This window comes from Pseudorca crassidens, chromosome 3 (genome assembly GCF_039906515.1).
Source record: "Pseudorca crassidens isolate mPseCra1 chromosome 3, mPseCra1.hap1, whole genome shotgun sequence".
Taxonomy (NCBI): Eukaryota; Metazoa; Chordata; class Mammalia; order Artiodactyla; family Delphinidae; genus Pseudorca; species Pseudorca crassidens.
Window position 1 is genome coordinate 111,769,516 of NC_090298.1, and position 16,151 is coordinate 111,785,666.

The following is a 16,151-nucleotide window of genomic DNA, read 5'->3' on the forward strand; positions in this document are numbered from 1 at the left end:
AACACAGATGGAAAAATCCTCAGCCAAATACTAGCAAACAGACTCCAACAGCACATTAAAAGGATCATACACCATGATAAGTGGGGTTTATCCCAGGAATGCAAGGATTCTTCAATATATGCAAATCAATCAATGTGATACACCATATTAACAAACTGAAGGAGAAAAACCATATGATCATCTCAACAGATGCAGAAAAAGCTTTTGACAAAATTCAACACCCATTTATGATAAAAACCCTCCAGAAAGTAGGCATAGAGGGAACTTACCTCAACATAATAAAGGCCATATATGACAAACCCACAGCCAGCATCGTTCTCAATGGTGAAAAACTGAAACCATTTCCTCTAAGATCAGGAACAAGACAAGGTTGTCCACTGTCACCACTATTATTCAACACAGTTTTGGAAGTTTTACCCACAACAATCAGAGAAGAGAAAGAAATGAAAGGAATACAAATCGGAAAAGAAGAAGTAAAGCTGTCACTGTTTGCAGATGACATGATACTTTACATAGAGAATCCTAAAGACTCGACCAGAAGACAACTTGAGCTATTCAATCAATTTGGTAAAGAAGCAGGATACAAAATTAATGCACAGAAATCTCTTGCATTCCTATACAATAATGATGAAATATCTGAAAGAGAAATTAAGGAAACACTCCCATTTACCATTGCAACAAAAAGAATAAAATACCTAGGAATAAACCTACCTAAGGAGACAAAAGACCTGTATGCAGAAAACTATAAGACACTGATGAAAGAAATAAAAGATGATACCAACAGATGGAGAGATATACCATGTTCTTGGATTGGAAGAATAAATATTGTGAAAATGACTATACTACCTAAAGCAATCTACAGATTCAGTGCAATCCTTATCAAACTACCAATGGCATTTTTCAAAGAACTAGAACAAAAAATTTCACAATTTGTATGGAAACACAAAAAACCCCGAATAGCCAAAGCAATCTTGAGAAAGAAAAACAGAGCTGGAGGAGCAGGCTCCCTGACTTCAGACTATATTAAAAAGCTACATTAATCAAGACACTATGGTATTGGCACAAAAACAGAAATATAGATCAATGGAACAGGATAGAAAGCCCAGAGATAAACCCACGCACATATGGTCACCTTATCTTTGATAAAGCAGACAAGAATATACAGTGGAGAAAGACAGCCTCTTCAATAAGTGGTGCTGGGAAAACTGGACAGGTACATGTAAAAGTATGAGATTAGAACACTCCCTAACACCATACACAAAAATAAGCTCAAAATGGATTAAAGACCTAAATGTAAGGCTAGAAACTATCAAACTCTTAGAGGAAAACATAGGCAGAACATACTATGACATAAATCACAGCAAGATCCTTTTTGACCCACCTCCTAGAGAAATGGAAATAAAAACAAAAATAAACAAATGGGACCTAATGAAACTTCAAAGCTTTTGCACAGCAAAGGAAACCATAAACAAGACGAAAAGACAACCCCCAGAATGGATGAAGCAACAGACAAAGGATTAATCTCCAAAATTTACAAGCAGCTCTCATGCAGCTCAATATCAAAAAAACAAACCATCCAATCCAAAAATGGGCAGAAGACCTAAATAGACATTTCTCCAAAGAAAATATACAGTTTGCCAACAAACACATGAAAGGATGCTCAACATCACTAATCATTAGAGAAATGCAAATCAAAACTACAGTGAGGTATCACCTCACACCAGTCAGAATGGCCATCATTAAAAAAATCTACAAACAGTAAATGCTGGAGAGGGTGTGGAGAAAAGTGAACCCTCTTGCACTGTTCGTGGGAATGTAAATTGATACAGCCACTATGGAGAACAGTATGGAGGTTCCTTAAAAAACTAAAAATAGAACTACCATACGACCCAGCAATCCCACTACTGGGCATATACCCTGAGAAAACCATAATTCAAAAAGAGTCATGTAGCACAAAGTTCATTGCAGCTCTATTTACAATAGCCAGGAAATGAAAGTAACCTAAGTGTCCATCAACAGAAGAATGGATAAAGAAGATGTGGCACGTGTATACAATGGAATATTACTCAGCCATAAAAGGAAACGAAATTGAGTTATTTGTAGTGAGGTGGATGGACCTAGAGTCTGTCATACAGAATGAAGTTAAGTCAGAAAGAGAAAAACAAATATTGTATGCTAAAACATATATATACGGAATCTAAAAAAAAAAAAGGTTCTGAAGAACCTAGGGGCAGGACAGGAATAAAGACACAGACTAGAGAATGGGCTTGAGTACATGGGGAGGGGGAAGGGTAAGCTGGGACGAAGTGAGAGAGTGCCATGGACATATATACACTACCAAATGTAAAATAGATAGCTAGTGGGAAGCAGCCACACAGCACAGGGAGATCAACCCGTGCTCTGAGACCACCTAGATGGGTGGGATAGGGAGGATGGGAGGGAGATGCAAGAGGGAGGAGATATGGGGATATATGTATATGTATAGCTGATTCACTTTGTTATAAAGCAGAAACTAACACACCATTGTAAAGTAATTATACTCCAATAAAGATGTTAAAAAAAGAGAAAGAAACAAGAAAATTCTCAAATAAACAATCTAACTTTAGGCCTAAAGGAACTAGATAAAGAAGAGCAAACAAAACCCAAAGTTAGTAGAAGGAAAGAACTCATAAAGATCAGAGCAGAAATAAATGAAATAGAAACAAAGAAAACAATAGCAAAGATCAATAAAACTAAAAGCTGGTTCTTTGAGAAGATAAACAAAATTGATAAACCTTTAGCCAGAATCAACAAGAAAAAAAGAGAGAGGACTCAAATCAATAAAATTATAAGTGAAAAAGGAGAAGTTACAACAGACACCACAGAAATACAAAGCATCCTAAGAGACTACTACAAGCAACACTATGCCAATGAAATGGACAACCTGGAAGAAATGGACAAATTCTTAGAAAGGAGTAACCTTCCAAGACTGAACCAGGAAGAAATAGAAAATATGAACAGACCAATCACAAGTAATGAAATTGAAACTGTGATTAAAATCTTCCAACAAAGCAGCCGCATAGCACAGGGAGATTAGCTCGGTGCTTTGTGACCGCCTGGAGGGGTGGGATAGGGAGGGAGGGAGGGAGGGAGACGCCAGCGGGAAGAGATATGGGAACATATGTATATATATAACTGATTCATTTTGTTGTGAAGCTGAAACTAACATACATTGTAAAGCAATTATACTCCAATAAAGATGTTAAAATGAAAAAAAAAAATCTTCCAACAAACAAAAGTCCAGGACCAGATGGCTCCACAGGTGAATTCTATCAAACATTTAGAGAAGAGCTAACACCCATCCTTCTCAAACTCTTCCAAAAAATTGCAGAGGAAGGAACACTCTCAAACTCATTCTATGAGGCCACCATCACCCTGATACCAAAACCAAAGACACTACAAAAAAGGAAATGACAGACCAATATCACCGATGAAAATAGATGCAAAAATCTTCAACAAAATACTAGCAAAGAGAATCCAACAATACATTAAAAGGACCAAACAACATGATCAAGTGGAATTTATCCCAGGGATGCAGGGATTCTTCAATATATGCAAATCAATCAATGTGATACACCATATTAACAAACTGAAGAATAAAAACCATATGATCATCTCAATAGATGTGGAAAAAGCTTTTGACAAAATTCAACACCCATTTATGATAAAAACTCTCTAGAAAGTGGGCAAAGAGGGAACCTACCTCAACATAATAAAGGCCATATATGACAAACCCACAGCAAACATCATTCTCAATGGTGAAAAACTGAAAGCATTTCCTCTAAGATCAGGAACAAGACAAGGATGTCCACTCTCGCCACTATCATTCAACATAGTTTTGCAAGTCCCAGCCATGGCAATCAGAGAAGGAAAATAAATAAAAGGAATACAAATTGGAAAAGAAGAAGTAAAACTGTCACTGTTTGCAGATGACATGATACTATACATAGAGAACCCTAAAGATGCCACCAGAAAACTACTAGAGCTGATCAGTGAATTTGGTAAAGTTGCAGAATACAAAATTAATGCACAGAAATCTCTTGCATTCCTATACACTAACAACAAAAGATCAGAAAGAGAAATTAAGAGAAATTTTATTGCATCCATCATTGCAATAAAAAGAATAAAATAACTGAGAATAAACCTACTTAAGGAGGTAAAAGACCTGTACTCAGAAAACTATAAGACGCTGATGAAAGAAATCAAAGATGACACAAACAGACGGAGAGATATACCATGTTCTTGGATTGGAAGAATCAATATTGTGATAATAACTATACTACCCAAAGCAATCTACAGATTCAGTGCAATCCCTATCAAATTACCAGTGACATTTTTTACAGAACTAGAACAAAAAATCTTAAAATTTGTAAGCAGACACAAAAGACCCCGAATAGCCAAAGCAATCTTGAGGGAAAAAAATGGAGCTGGAGGAATCAGACTCCCTGACTTCAGACTATAAGACAAAGCTACAGTAATCAAGACAATATGGTACTGGCACAAAAACAGAAATATAGATCAATGGAATAGGATAGAAAGCCCAGAAATAAACCCATGCACCTATGGTCAACTAATCTATGACAAAGGAGGCAAGGATATACAATGGAGAAAAGATGGTCTCTTCAATAAGTGGTGCTGGGAAAACTGGACAGCTACATGTAAAAGATTGATATAAGAACACTCCCTAACACCATACACAAAAATAAACTCAAAATGGATTAAAGACCTAAACATAACACCAGACACTATAAAATTCTTAGAGGAAAACATAGGAAGAACACTCTTTGACATAAATCACAGCAAGATCTTTTTTGATCCACCTCCTAGAGTAATGGAAATAAAAACAAAAATAAACAAATGGGAATCTAATGAAACTTAAAAGCTTTTGCAAAGCAAAGGAAACTACAAACAAGACGAAAAGACAACCCTCAGAATGGGAGAAAATATTTGCAAATGAATCAATGGACAAAGGATTAGTCTCCAAAATATATAAATAGCTCATGCAGTTCAATATTAAAAAAACAAACAACCCAATCAAAAAATGGGCAGAACACCTAAATAGACATTTCTCCAAAGAAGATATACAGATTGCAAAGAAGCACATGAAAAGCTACTCAACGTCACTAATTATTAGAGAAATGCAAATCAAAACTACAGTGAGGTATCACCTCACATCAGTTAGAACGGGCATCATCAGGAAATCTACAAACAAGAAATACTCGAGAGGGTGTGGAGAAAAGGGAACCCTCTTGCACTGTTTGTGGGAATGTAAATTGATACAGCCACTATGGAGATCAGTATGGAGGTTCCTTAAAAAACTAAAAATAGAATTACCTTATGACCCAGCAATCCCACTACTGGGCATATACCCTGAGAAAACCATAATTCAAAAAAACACATGCACCCCAATGTTCATTGAAGCACTATTTACAATAGCCAGGTCATGGAAGCAACCTAAATGCCCATCAACAGACAAATGGATAAAGAAGATGTGGTACATATATATAATGGAATATTACTGAGCCATAAAAGGGAACGAAACTGGGTCATTTGTAGAGACGTGGATGGATCTAGAGACTGTCATACAGAGTGAAGTAAGTCAGAAAGAGAAAAACAAATGTAGTATAATAATATGTATAAAATGGATAACTAAAAAGGACTTGCTGTATAAAAAAATAAATTTAAAAAAGTACCATATATTAACGCATATATGTGGAATCTAGAAAAATGGTACAGATGAACCGATTTGCAGGGCAGAAATAGAGACACAGAGGTATAAAACAAATGTATGGACACCAAGGGGGGAAAGTCGCAGGGTGGTTGGTGGTGGTGTGATGAACTGGGAGATTGGGATTGACATGTATACACTAATATGTATAAAATAGATAACTAATAAGAACCTGCTATATAAAAAATAAATAAAATTCAGAAATTCAAAAAAAAAATACAGGTTGGTTTACATAGTTCCCCAAGATATGCAAAAAATTCTGTAAACCAAATCCTATTTTAAAAGCTCTCAAAGGGAACACATTTTGTAAAGCTAAAAATTATTTCCTAAATTATGTTCTTTTTTTAAGGGCTTTTTTATTATTATTATTTAAAAAAAAATTTATTTATTTTTATTTATGTATTTATTTGGTTGTGCTGGGTCTTAGTTACAGCAGGCGTGCTCCTTAGTTGTGGCTCATGGGCTCCTTTAGTTGCGGCACATGGGCTCCTTAGTTGTGGCAGGCGAACTCTTGGTTGCGGCATGCATGTGGGATCTAGTTGCCTGACCAGGGGTCGAACCCTGGCCCCCTGCATTGGGAGCACGAGTCCTAACCGCTGTGCCACCAGGGAAGTCCCTATGTTCTTTTTGAGTCTAGATTTTTAAACATGTTCTTATTTTTCTTAAAATGAAACAATCTCAACTAGGCTTGCAAGAGGACATCACATATTCTTGGGGCTCTGCATGCCTTTTCACTCCTGTACCACTACTACAAGAGCCACCTAACTGGTTTTTCTGCTTCTCATCCTGCTCCTTCACATCGAGTTGTCTTCCTAAAGCACATATCTAATCGTGCCACTTCAATAATAGGCATGTAATACTTCCATCACCTTCCAAAAATCCCTGATTCCTTAGGATAGCATTCCAAGTTCTCTGAGATGTGTCCCGGACTTATTGGAACAACCTTATCTCCCACTGTTCTCCAATCTCCACATATTCTATTCTCCAGCCACATCAACTAGTAAATATTTTTAGAACATGGTCCATGTTTTTCCAAACCCTAAAAGACTTATTTCACTTCCTAGGAAAAGGAACAGTCGCAGCCAAAAATAAATAATTAAAAAAAAAAAAGAACAGTATAGCCCAGTGTTTAAGAGCATACCCATCATGTCAGACTAGATCCAATCCTGACTCTGTCACCTTCCAGCTGTGTGACTTTGATAAAATCACTTAATCTGCCTGAGCCACAATTTCTTCATCTCTAAAACGGGGATAATGATAGTGCTTTTCTCATAGAGTTGCTTGGAGGATTCTGTTGGATTATGCAAGCAAAATGCTTAGCACAGTGCCCAGCACATAATAAACATCCAATATATGATAGCCCTTATTTCAGTCTATTAAGGTCCATCTATCTGTCAAGAAACACTACCCCTTGAAGAATTTTTAGTTCCCCCAGTCTCATCTCTCCTTCTAGGATCCCATAGATCATTCATACCTCTTTCTCCACACTAACTACTTTCTGCCTTATATAATTATATTATTTAGATACATATCTTCTCTGCTTTACTTTACTGAATCCCTGCCATGTACTAAGTGCCATAGGGAAGAAAGGATGAAGAAAACTTGGTTCTTTGCCATACAACAGTTCACAATCTAGTTAGTAAACAGACATTGGTAACTCAATACAATTCACTCAAATACAATGATTGTTGAATAAAGCTGTGGCTCATTATCATTACTGTTATACTCTGTTTCCCTGAGGTCCTCTTGTACAGAATAAGCTCAAAGTATAAGCTAGATTTTAACCCAACGACCATGACCATTTCCCCTACTACCAAGCAGAATTTACCTCTTGAGAGCAAATACAGTGAAATACAATTGAACATAGCTGAGTTTAGGGGAATATCAAGGGAAAAGTTCTATCAGTGATGTTGTCAGATTCAAACGATATGATCAAACTATGACTTCCTCTGCACCCAAAGCTTTTTCCAAAATAAATGCACAAAGTGTTGGACCTAAAATATGGTACAGGGCTAGAAGCACTTTTAGCCTCCTTTTCCTGATGATGCAGTTGTGATGTGTATTCGTGGTGTGTTTGTAATTCGAGAGCAGAACAGATGGTGAAGGCTGCATATCCATGCTGCATCCTCTAACCCTATAGATTGTCAAGACCATGAGGTCAGTGATTACCATTGAGTTTTAGCTGCAGAAAGAGTCCTCTGCCTTGTACTAAATGATGCTTTATGTCAGTGCCAGGTTCTCAGTGTCAACATGACTTGAAGTGAGACCCGCTCAGGTCCCTGCCTCACCCAAATACCAGAAGATGACTCCTACAGCGCCTACTACAGCAGGAAACAATGCAGTTGGACAGCATATTGGGGGCATTAAACTGGGCACATGTCATCACGATGGCATCTCATGAAGTAATTGCTCTGGATTGCCAGAAAAAGAGGAGTGTCTTCTTGTCCCAGGCAGAGCTCACCTCCCCCTTTTCCTAGACTGCCGGAGTCCTACGACCAGGAGCAGAGCTAGGCTGGTTTTCTCCCTCTATCTCCAGAGTTCTAGCTCTGTGGGTAACTGTGGGAAAGGAAGCCTATTCAACTACAGGCAGTTTCGTGTTTCTGAAAACATATTCAAAAGTCAGGTGTATGGTCAAACATACATTTTGTTTAAATGTTTTAAGGACAGTTCATTCCCAGAAAGCTAAAAACATTATAAAATCCCCAATTATGTCTCACATTTTAATCTCACATTTTAAAAAACATTATAAAATCCCCAATTATGTCTCACAGTTTAATCAAACAATATATTTTCAGCACTTACAGATATTCTTTCTTTTTTTCCTTTCCTTCACAACTGAATACGTCATCTGACATGTGACATCTGGCATGTAAGAGTCCAGATGAGGCTTAAGATTAATTAGCACCCTCTTAGCACCCCTAAGGAGCTCATCTTTGTCTTAATGCGATCACATTCATGAGAGTGAGGCTTCTTTTGTGTGTGTGTGTGAGGAGTGAGGCTACTAATCACTAGCATCAGCAATCTCATTTTTCCACTGCAAATAATTTTCATTTTTACCCCCCAAAAAAGTAAAATATTCAAATTGTCACATAAGCACCACTATGGCAACAATGAGAGCAGCACTTTCAAGACTGCACCATGGACCTGGCAGAGGATACTAGACTGCAGTAGCCCAAATGATGGATGAGAGCCTGAATATAAGACAGGTGAACTAAGGAGAAGCTGGGATTACAGTGAGTACGAAAGTAAAATGTTTGAGAGAGGAGGCTGCTTCTTCTGTTAAAACAACCTGTGGGGCTTCCCTGGTGGCACAGTGGTTGGGAATCCGTCTGCCAATGCAGCAGATGGGGGTTTGATCCCTGGTCCGGGAAGATCCCATATGCCGCAGAGCAACTGAGCCCGCGCGCCACAACTACTGAGCCTGTGCTCTAGAGCCCGTGAGCCACAACTACTGAGCCCACGTGCTGCAACTACTGAAGCCCACGTGCCTAGAGCCCGTGCTCCGCAACGAGAGAGGCCACTGCAATGAGAAGCCCGTGCACTGCAACGAAGAGTAGTCCTTGCTCGTCGCAAGTAGAGAAAGCCCACGCCCAGCAACGAAGACCCAACACAACCAAAAATAGATAAATAAAAATAATAAATAAATTTATAAAAATTAAAAGAAAACAAACAAAAAAACCCCACAACATGTGCACAGATAGCACCTGATGGGTTACAGTCTACTTCCAGGTACATTATCATTTGGCCATCACCTCACTCTTTCATCTCATCCCACAACCCTTCCTTCGGTTTCAAGGAAGAACAAGGATGGTAGGATGATGGAAGTAAGTATTTGTTTAGCATGGATTATATGTAAACAGAAAAGTATTATTTATACCTTTCCTTGATATGGTAAATATTGAGTAACTGCATAACCATCTAATAGGCTGCTAAGAAGAAAGATATGTTACAGGAGTTCTTTACCCAAGGTCTATAAAAAGGACAAAAAACAACATTATCACAGAGTTAAATGATTATCAGTGATGAACAAACCAGGCATCTGTGGGAATGGCTGCTGGTTTCCCACAAGCCACCTGAAGAAGTCTAGATTCTGAGCCCATCAATGGAGTGAGTGAGCTGCCCTTCACTCAGAGTGAGATCTTCAGCCCCGCACATTTTCAATAGAACTTCACTCAAGATGGGCTACCCTTGCACAGGGTAGCCCATCAGCAGTTTAAAAAATTAAAAGAGAGCCTTGATTCAAACAAAATGTAAAATCAGGAGAAATATGGAATGTGAACACTGATTGGATATTGATAACATTAAGAAATTTAACAGGGCTTCCCTGGTGGCACAGTGGTTAACAGTCCGCCTGCCAGTGCAGGGGACATGGATTCAAGCCCTAGTCTGGGAAGATCCCACATGCCGCGGAGCAACTAGGCCTGTGAGCCACAACTACTGAGCCTGCGCTCTAGAGCCCACGAGCCACAACTACTGAAGCCCGTGTGCCTATAGCCCGTGCTCCGCAACAAGAGAAGCCACTGCAATGAGAAGCCCGTGCACCACAATGAAGAGTTGCCCCTGCTCACCACAACTAGAGAAAGCTCATGCAGCAATGAAGACCAAACACAGCCAAAAATAAAATAAATTTATATATTAAAAAAAAAACTTAATAACTGTTGTAAAGATGTAATTATGTCTTTATAAAAAGAGGACTTAGCTTTTAGATATACACATTGAAATATTTAGGAAAGAATTATACTGATGTCTAGGATTTGCTCCAAATTAATACAAGAGGGGAGGAAATAAGTGGCGGAATAGATGAAACAGAATTGGCCATGAGTTGATAATTGTTAAATCTGGGTGATGAGTACATGGGGGATCATTATGCATGTATCAGAATGATACTCCAGGGCTTCCCTGGTGGCGCAGTGGTTGAGAGTCCGCCTGCCGATGCAGGGGACATAGGTTCGTGACCCGGTCCGGGAGGATCCCACATGCCGCTGAGCGGCTGGGCCCGTGAGCCATGGCCGCTGAGCCTGTGCGTCCGGAGCCTGTGCTCCGCAACGGGAGAGGCCACAACAGTGAGAGGCCCGCGTACCGCAAAAAAAAAAAAAAAATTTTAAATGGCCAGCACCAACCATATGCTGCTTAAAAAAAAACTATTTATATGAAATATATAGCAATACTGAAAGTAAAAGGAAATAAAAATATGTACCATACAAAAAAGCTAGCGTAGCTGTACTGATAACAGATGAAGACTTTATGGCAAGAAGCATTACTAGAGATAAGATATATTTCATAATGAAATATGGTACACTTTACCAGGAAAATATAACAAATCTAAATTTTATGCACCTAAAAACATAGCCTTAAATGTATATAAATAAAAAATTGATAGAATCAAAAAGAACAAATAGACAAATCCACAATCATAGTCAGAGATTTTAACACACACCCCTCAATAGCTTTTAGAATAGGCACATGCCAAAGAAGCAGAAATGGTATAAAGATTTAAGCACTATAATTAACGCTCTTGACCTAATTGACATCTATAGAACAGTGCACCCAAATTTACTATATGCTGGTGTATAAAACAAGTAACTACATTTCAAAGGGCCGAAATAATACAGCGTGTTCTCTGACCACACTCTAATTAAGCTAAATTCCAACTTCAAAGATATTCACATGTTTGGAAACTGAGAAGCACATTTCTACATAGCTCATGGGTCAAAGCAGATATCACAAAGGAAATTAGAAAATATCTTTTACTGAATAATAATGAAAATACTACATATAGAAACTTTCAGTACAGTTAAAGCTGTGCTTGGAGGTAAATTTATAACTTTAAAATTGCTTATTAGAAAAAGAATAATGGCTGATAATCAATGACTTAAATTAGAAAATGAACATAAAATTTAACCTGAAGAAAGGAGAAGGAAAAAAATAACACAGAAGCAGACACAGAAAACAAACATACATAGAGTGGATCAACTTCATTGAAAAGACTCTGAAACTGATAAATTGCTGTCAAAACTTATCAAGAAAAAAATGAGAGAAACCACAAATGACCAACATTGATAACGAAAACTGAGACTTCACTACAAATCCTACAGACTTTTATAAGGGATATTATAAACAGCTTTATGCTGACAAATTTGAAATTTTAAATGAAATGGACAAACTCCTAGAAAAACATAACTTACAAAATTGACACAAGCAGCAGCAGCAAAAATAAATAAATAGGACTTCCCTGGTGGTGCAGTGGTTAAAAATCCATCTGCCAATTCAGGGGACACGGGTTCGAGCCCTGGTCTGGGAAGATCCCACATGCTGTGGAACAACTAAGCTCGTATGCCACAACTACTGAGCCTGCGCTTAGGCCCACAAGCCACAGCTACTGAGCCTGTGTGCCACAACTACTGAAGCCTGCATGTCCTCCACTTTTACATTTTCTCCATATCCCTGCATATTGATCATATGTTTTAATTTTCTGTATTTCTATACTTTGGCATCTTGAAGTCTTGCTGACCCTTGAGCGACTGCCTCCTCCTAGGGCTAGTCAATGCCTAGAAATAGAACTCACCTGTAAACATGTCTTTCATATGCAGTCAATCCATATGTGTCCATATGCCAACTAACTTTTTTATCAGGCTCTTACACTCCAGGCCACTATTCCCCTGCCCTAATCACCCCAGGGCCAGGTACAGGACAACTAAGGACAGCCTCTACCCCACAGAGCCTGCTGAAATAATTCAAACTAGCCATTCCTAAGATTGCTTACCTGCTTAGCACATTCTTCCCTGTGGAAGCCACAATAAAAGCTCTTTCCCAGGTTTCCCCCTCATTCCCTCTGCCTCCTGACCAACGCTGATGTTTCCCCTTGTGGCCCTCTGTGGCATGTTGTGCCTCCTTCTCTTGAGATCTGTTGAGTATAACAACAATCTTTTCAATGGTAGTTTTCTCCTGATCTGTTGGCCTCACCATACCAGAATAATAATAAAACCTGTGTTTAATACACCCTGAGTTTTAGCAATTTGATTATTATGTGCCTTGCTGAAATTTTGTGTTTATCCTGCTTGGGATTTATTTACCTCCCTGGATCTGAGGACTTATAGTTTTCAATGCATTTGAAAACATTTCGGTTATTCTTTTTCAAATATTTTTTCTGCCCTTTCCTCTATTTTTCTAGGAACACAATTACATGTATGTTACAATGATTAATATTGTACCAGAGTCATTTTGCTTTTATTTCAGTTTTGTTTCATTTTATTTCCATCTTCCTCTATGCTTCAATTTGGATGGTTTCTATTGCTATGTCTTAAAGACACTGATATTTTCTTTTACAGTATCTAATTTGCTTTGGACTCAATTCAGTGAATTTTCATTTCACTTCACATAATGTATTTTTTTTTTTTTTTTTTTCTTTTTTGCTGTACGCGGACCTCTCACTGTTGTGGCCTCTCCCGTTGCGGAGCACAGGCTCCGGACGCGCAGGCTCAGCAGCCATGGCTTACGGGCCCAGCCGCTCCGCGGCATGTGGGATCTTCCCGGACCGGGGCACGAACCTGTATCCCCTGCATCGGCAGGCGGACTCTCAACCACTGCGCCACCAGGGAAGCCCCCCATATAATGTATTTTTTAGCTCTAGAAGTTCCACTTGGATCTTTTAAAATATTCTACTTCTTTCTTCAATATGTTTCTGTTTTCCTCTAAATATTTGAGCATTTTATAATAGCTGTTCTCAAGTCCTTGTCTGCTAATCCATCAGCTTTTTTTTTTTTTCCTGGCCTCACCACATGGCATACAGGTTCTTAGTTTCCCAACCAGGGATTGAACCTGTGCCCCCTGCGGTGGAAGCACGGAGTCTTAACCACTGGACCACCAGGGAAGTCCCCCATCATCATTACTTTATCTCTTTCTATTGACTGATTTTTAATTTTCATTATGGGTCACTTTTTTGAGTTGTTTTCAAGTCTAGTAATTTTAGTTTGAATGGGAGGTGTTATGATCATTACATGGTTGAGTATTAGTATTTTTTTTTCCTTCAGAGAGGTTGAAATTTGTTTTGACAGTCATTCGAGTTACTTTCAGATCAGCCTCGTCTGTTAGAGCTTGCTTTTAAGAGAAGATCTAAATTGACCTTTATTCTATGACCTTTATTCATCCTGCTAACGTATGATTCTTCTGGGATCTCTACTGAATATGCAGCTATTCAACAACATCATTCCACACTGGCTGTCAGAAACTTGAGTTTCTGCTAGCTCGGTGTGATCTCTAAGAAGTATTCAGCTTATAGCTCCCTGGCAGATATTCTTTGACTGGCCTCATAAACTTCCTCTATGCATGCCTTGTCAGTCTGGTTACTCCAAGAAGCAGATGCCAAGAAGAGGATTTGACATGAAAGAGATTTATGGAAGTAAACACCTATAAGGAAAAATGGGAAGGGAGCCAGGGGTAGCTAAGAGAGTCATAAGATTGCAATGCAGGTCTAACCCTTGTGAAGGGGAGAGGAATGAAAGTAAGACTGAGTGGAAAACATTTACACCGCACTGTAGCTCCAAGGAAGTTTGGGAAGCTGATGTGGAATCCTCAAGCTTTAGTCTCCCATCAGGAAAACTGCATTTCTCAGGAACAGGCCTGCCTTAGATCCCTGATGAGCTCAGTCATTAACTGGGATTAACATGTGGGAAGTGTAGCTTTAGTGCAAATGCGGTGCCAGATTTCAGAGTGCAGCAGCTGGGGCTCACTTATGCTCTCCACAGTCAGAGATCTAAGAGGTACATTTTTGCGGCCACCAGAGATTCACCCATTGCACCACATATATCTACTTCTCACAATTTGGAGAGAGGTTCCTCCATGATTCCTGTTACCCTTCTTGAAAGGAAATTCAGAGGATGGAGAACAATGAGACAAATTACAGCCCTCATCACTGCAGTTGATCTCAGGGCTGCAACTGGTACTTATCCTCCTCCACGATTCATTTTGCATTTTCCTCACCTACAAGTCATCATTTTAGCAGGTCTTGGTGGTTTACCTGGTAGCGTGACCCAAACCTACATTCCTGGGCAGTCTGAACCCTTGGTAATCATACCGTCCTCAGTCAGAAGTTGCTACATGAGTCCATTCACAGTTACAGTAGTATGAGGGAGTAACACGGGGTACTCAAATGGATATCTTGGGTTTAACACATATCCCACCTTGCCCCCTTCGTGTAGCAGTAATCCTACCTCCTGCTGCTCAGGGCCAATTACCCCTACCAATATGGTGACTCCTCTTCTTGCTTGCCATGGGCACAAGGAATCCAGAATTCCATGGTGACAACTCAAATTTTTAGTTCAATGGGACTCTTGCTGTGGCCCCTAGCAAGAGTGTGCCCCTTCTGGAGACCAGGAACTCCAATTCTGCCAAAACCCTGGGTTGCCAGGGATGGAAAGTACAACATCCCAAAGTAGGTCATTAGGAGTGATGTTAAATGGAACTAATCCTCCTTCCATGCCTTCGTCCCCAAATCCATGGGGATCTAGCACCCTATTATTCCTTCGTCCCCAAATCCATGGGGATCTAGCACCCTATTATTCCTACTAGGGATACAGCACTCTACAAAATTCCTCTGATTTAACACATGTTCTGCATCCTGAAGAGTGGCATATCATCCTTTTATAAGATTGCCTCTGAGGTGTCACTTCAACTGCACCTTATAAAGCATCCAGTGTTCTATGATGGTTATGGGACCACACTCACACCTCCTTCAATGTGAAGTGGTTGGATGCTACGCTGTGTGTATTTCCATGCTTGTGGATCAGGTTTTCTGTAAGTTCCAGGCTACCAAGAATCTGCAGGCAGGAAAGCATAGCCATATTCAGAATGGGTATCTATCTCAGGGAGGATGAAACCCTAGCTCTTCAAGGATGGAAAGAGCCTGATATATTTGACTTGCCACCAAGCAGCCAGTTAGTCTCCTCAAAAAATAATGCCATGCCAGGGGCTCAGCATTAGTCTCTTTGCTGTAGGTTTCAGTATATAAGTCTTGCACTTCCTTTCACTAGGGTATTCTTTTTTTTTTTTTTTAAATTGAAGTATAGTTGATTTATCACCAGGGTATTCTTAATGGACTTGGTGAATGACGGGTCCCCTGGGTCCTCCCATGGAACATTATTGTCTGGTTGTCTTCTGGTCTTATATAATACATTTATTCTAGCAGGCCCACTTCCTTCAGTCTATTTATTTCTTCCTTTGTCACTGTAAGGGCAATTCAGACATTTCTACTTCCATGAGCGTTGGCCACAGTTTTCCCCGGGCTTAAGAGCAAGCACAGCAGTGTATTTTCTATACCCCCTAAGGTCCTTGCTAGGGTGTTAAATCTCGTGTCCTGAGAAGGTTCCCTCAAGTCAATGAATTCTTG

At 39.3% G+C, this 16,151-nt stretch overlaps 1 protein-coding gene and 1 long non-coding RNA gene across 2 annotated transcripts in view; both read right to left on the reverse strand.

Moving 5' to 3' along the window:
* The window catches only part of CDKL3 (cyclin dependent kinase like 3), a 91,813-nt gene that overhangs the window by 18,309 nt on the left and 57,353 nt on the right, over window positions 1-16,151 (reverse strand).
* Window positions 6,143-10,639, reverse strand: LOC137220803 (uncharacterized). The gene is made up of 2 exons (XR_010941800.1): window positions 8,537-10,639; window positions 6,143-8,492 (listed from the first exon to the last, which is right to left on the reverse strand). It is a non-coding gene; the product is annotated as an uncharacterized lncRNA (long non-coding RNA).